Here is a 5584-nt window from a genome sequence, read left to right as displayed (position 1 = left end):
AAATCTGGATCACCACATAAAGTATTTTATGAGAGTGAGGTTTCTGAATTAAAAATTATTCCTAACAATGTTTGACTTGCTTTTCCTTGTCTTCAATCCTAATTTATTTCCTGGAACTCAGGTGGACTCCATGTTCATTGAGAAAGATCAAATACCATAGTGTGGTACTGAAAAATGACCCTTTGCAGCTTAGTTTACTCAGTTTTGTTTCAGTTCCTGAAGAATGAAAATTTCTCAAGTGTGGGGTAAGAATGTATACAAAGAGATGGGGGGCACGCTTATCTCTAGCATAGTACAAAACCAAGCAACCAACTAACCAGCAAGCCAGCTAACCAACCAACCAACCAACCATCCAAAGAAAAACAACCGTCCAAAAGAACCAACCAACCAACCAGCCAACAAAAACAACAAACCAACCAAAACAACTAACCAACCAACCAACCAACCAACCAATCAACCAAAACAACAAAAAATATACGCCCCCCAACCCCAAAATTAAAAGTTATTATGATGTTCAAGATGAAAAGAAACCAGAGCAGAGAATTTTAAAAATCACCTCTTAAATACAGAGAAACATTTTATGGGGGTGAGCAAAGGATATACGCTAAGGTACTTTCCATAGGAGGCAATAAGAAGAGCTTGCTAAGGGAAACAGCATGGGGTTTAATCACTAAGTCATTGTCCACAGCTCTTGTAAAAAGACATTTTTACTAAAATAGAAAGTGTTTCAGAAACCGGGGAGCTAGAAAAGGAAACTGTTAAAAAGCTGTGGGACAAAGACTGGTGCGAGACTTTCAGTACAGTTTCCAAAACAAGTTCATTGGCAGCAGTGTGGGAGACACATTTGCCAGACTAGTGCAGGAAAAGATATTAGTGTTGACTTGAAGGCTAGCCATTAACCAGCCATAGCAAACTATAGTTTAGGGACTAGAGCTACTTCATATATGGAGATTTAACTAAGAACAGTTTCCACATTTTTATGTAATTGGAAAAAATCAGAAGAGGTCATAAAATATAAAAGTATAATTCACTTAAATTTCAGGCTCTAGAAATGAAAAATCTGTGCTCATTTGATTCTGTATTGTCTGTGGCTGCTTTTAGAATACAGTGACAGAACTGAATAGCTCTAGCGGAGAGCCTATAGACTAGAAACCTGAAAGATCTGTCATTTGAACCTTCACATAAAAACTGGCCAGACTCTGGATGAAGAAGGTGATGATAATTCTTTAGGACCATAGAAGTTATGAACATCGTAAACACACTTGTTAGAACAGCTGGGCTGGAGCGAGCTGCTGAGATGAGACTGACAGCGTCAAGGGGAATGAGGAAGGAATCTGAGAGCTACTGTTGTTCAGAGCACGGTGCTGACTGAGCCACATATAGGCGTGTTCTGACAAGCCTGCCTCGAAGCATTAACTTCTTACTTAATCACCCACTGCCTGGCAGCAGGCCTACTTAGACCTTTGGCTTGCCCTCACTTTTTTGTCACTACTGCTTTTCTTTTTTTTTAGTACTGTTCTAAAAATGACATATTAAGAAATGATACTGATAACACAATGTTGGGCATATTGCTTGTCTTCCAGAAATGTAAGGTCAGTCGAATATATCTGTGCTTTAACTCCAACATCCACTCAACTTCTCACTGATTATACATTTTCCCCCAATGAAAAGAGAAATGAGAAAGCAATCTGGCAATTTGAAATTATTGAAGGAGTTAAAATCCAAAAAGTCTGTTTTAGGATGAATTTACGTGAATTCAGGTCAGTTTTGTGTTTGCAAAGAAGCGTTTGGATAAGCGTTCTTGTGCAAGAGGCACTTGATTATACAAACATCGGCTAATTTGAGAAATAGATTTATTCCTCCATTTATTGATATTGAGAACACTTTCTAATTGTATCTACCTTGGGGCAGTTTAGTACCAAATGACTTGCTGAGGAAGAAAAGGCAACTAAGAAATGACAAATTATATCTTAATAAAGGAAAAAAAAGAAACAGTCAATTGGCCCAAAGGACAATGCTATAGCTTGGGAAAGGAAGAGATAATAGCTGCAACATCAAATGTCTTAGTAATATGGACATTATTATTAACAATTTAAAGTAATCATGATGATTACTACTGATATTTGTATATATTTTCACATGGATATTCAATGTAAAAACTAATGACCGCCATAGAACTCCTTAGGTTAGGAGTAGGGAGTAATAATCCTTGTTTTTCATCCAGAGAAAACATGAAAGAGTGCTACATCTGCTGGGATGTGAGTGCACGCTAAAGAAGCTGGCGGCAGCACTCCGAAACACACTCTCAGAATTGCTTGTCCAAATTGTCTTGGCTAGATTCTGTCTTTTGTTCCATGATATGCCTCCTGCCTCCTAACACCAAAGAAAGCAAGTCATTCAGGTATTGTTGGGATCAGGGAAGGAAGCCAGCATGGTGTATTGGCACAGTAGTGAAGTCAACTATACACACAGACACTCACACACACACACACACACACCACACACACACTCATACACACACCATATCTGATCTGTGTCAGTCATGTTTTTCGTTCTTCATAAGCTCTCTTTATCATCTCTCTTGTTTTCTTCTTTACTTAATTCAAAAGACTAATTATTGTTTAAAGTTTAAAGAACCATAAAACTAAAACATGCATAGATTCAAATAAAAGGTTCTTTCACTTAATTACTCCACTTCTTACTGCTAATAGTTCAGTGCCTCCTATATTTTTTATTATGCATATACTATATAATTATTTTAAAAATTAGAGTGTAACATACAACTAACTCATTCATAGTCATCATGTTTTTAATTCAATGGTTAATTGACCACTTTCATATTAATGCAAGCATGTTTGCCCTCATCACTTACTGATTGCTTACCCTGGGTATCTGTCTGGATTAAAAGTCACTATCAAACATAATAATTCATCATACTTCATATCTCAGCATAGAAACCACATACTTTCTGGCAAGTCTATCCTACTTTCTATAAGTATACATTGATATTCCTTATCTGGAATGCACAGACATTTGTTAAAACACCTTCTGTCCCCATATTCACCCCAAAGTCTTGCTTACGTCTGCTGTATGCATCTCCCGTCTTCTGCAACAGATGAATAGCAAGCATTCAGAGACAGAAGGGGCAGAAGTCAGGCTGGGGAGCTTCTTGGGCACAAGTGTGCAGGGGGGAAAATAAGCACCTCATGGAAAAATATTTTTATACTATAATAATTGCCATTCTAGGAACAGGTGTTTGGAATCCTACTCAGGGGAGATCAAAGAGGTTAGAGAGAGGACACAAGTTCCCATGGCTACCATCCCTGGGGAAACTCACAGTAAGAAGGGAGGGAAACGACTAGAGTCCCTTGGGCCTAGCTACCCTACTCCATAACCTGCAACAGGGGCAGGTAGAATCATGTGGCGATGGTGACACGAATTTTCCCTACGCAGTGTCCAGGCACAAAGATGCAATGATTGTGCTGAAGGACCAATGTGACACTATTTTCTGGTGGTCTTATATCACCAAGTAACGAGTTCCCTTGATTTCTGTAAGTAAAATGTATGTATTGCAAAGTGCTTGGCAGTTTGCCAGAAGCTTCCTGAGCTCACTGGGGATGCCGCATACAGGATTGGTGTTCGGAGCCTGACTGGTAGGTGGAGACACTCAGCTCAGCATTGGGATGGTTGGAGCCTGTCAGAGCTGGTAATAAAGAGGCTGAAAGTACAATCCTCTTTAATAGGATTCAGCACTCAGAACTGCCCCACAAGGACAGACCATTCTCTCAATCTCTCACGTAATGGATGAGTAGCTTTCTAGAAATGAAGAAGCCCATTTCATTCAACTTACAGACATGAGAAATAGTTAATTTAAAAAAACACCCCAGCATCATAGCCAAAAGCCTCACCAAACACTAACTTTACTTTTTCTAGTGTTTGCATTTCCTAGCCAACTAGAATACGTAATATATACCAATGAGTTAAAGGTAACCTTTTTTGTTAGTAACAAGTAAGGCCTTAGATTGAGGAGTAGGTTTAATAATCTACTTTTTATCCAATCATCCCTATATACTTCTATAACCCCTTCTTTTTTTCCAACCCTCATCTCCATATCTATGAAAGAAAGATAGAGGAAGAGAGACACCCCTGAGTCCAACAATTTGAATTGATATAAACTAAGATGAACTTTGATACATTGATATAGAATTCAAATTAAAAATTATTCTCTACACACATTTTATATATATATATATGTATATATATGTATATATATATATACACTCTAATATGAGGCACTGAACCCATACAACTTAAGTATACTATAAAGCTTACATCCAATACCTGGAAAGTGCTATTGCAGGCTCATTAGGATAATTAAGTAATACAAGCCATTTGTTGGCTGATCAAATTATGGTCATGTCAACTATGTCAACTAGCCTATTTTTAATCACAAGAATATACATCCTAGGTTTAACAGATATGATCCTATAGGTAGATAAGGTAAAATAGTTAGATAAAGTCTTCAAAGCCTCAGAGACTTACAGAATATGACATTTAAGAGGCTTTTAATATCTTAAAGATTCTTTGACAACAAGACAGGCTAACTCCTGGCAACACTCAGCCAACCTCAAGACGATGATGAGCACCAAAGATTCTCCTTATGGAAATGGCTCCAAATGTGGCAAACAAGCCACTGGGCAAAATGTCCTTATTTCTGCCACAGACAGAATTCTGCCTAAAAATGGGCAAGCTTAGATACAGGCAGAGTTGATGGCCAAACTCAGCCAAAACAGGGTAAGCAAGTCCTCAATAGTTCCTATCTCACAAATAGCTATATTGGACCAGAAGGCTGAAGATGATGCTCCAATGTTATAGAAAGTTTTGGGTGACTATTCAGGCAGTAAACTGTCTCTTTTATTTTTTTTCCTTCTCACTCTGGAAGCTACTAACCTGCACTTCTCGTTCACTCAAGTAATTAACTTTCGTTCCTTCTCAAGTCTCTGATGGGGTTGAAGTCCTGGTAGTATAGTCTTACAATTAACCTAACCTAAGCTGTTTAGGGGTTAAGATGTTTTTAGGTATAGATAGAGGCTTTGAGTTGGCAGAGAAGAGAGAGGATAGATATTGATTTACATTCAGAATTTTAGACTCACCAAGATAGGAAAGATGTTTTCTACGTGATTGCCAAATGCGACCAAGCAAAATACCTTGAATATAACATTCATATGATCCTTGATTGTTTCATGGTTCTTCCTGCTGTATGTAATTTTTCTACTTACATGTAATAATATAAATGTATATGCCAAATAAATAAATAAAATTTAAAAAGCCTAAAACTTAGTAAATAATCATTAGTTAGAATCCACACCTATTGTAACCACAATTAATTAGGTCAAGCCAAATTCTCTCTTTTTGAAATTATTATTGTTACATGTATTTGTACACAACTATACATTGATATAACCTGTTGAGTAAAAAAAAAAAAAAAAAAAAAAGACCATACAATCTAAATGGTTGGCAACATTATCAACCAAACCAAAGCCTGCTCTGCCATCTGGGGTTAGGGCTGTGCTTTGAAGGGACT

The sequence above is a fragment of the Acomys russatus genome, chromosome 28 (assembly GCF_903995435.1).
Source record: "Acomys russatus chromosome 28, mAcoRus1.1, whole genome shotgun sequence".
In the NCBI taxonomy this organism is placed as follows: domain Eukaryota; kingdom Metazoa; phylum Chordata; class Mammalia; order Rodentia; family Muridae; genus Acomys; species Acomys russatus.
Note: the sequence above shows the minus strand (reverse complement) of the source record.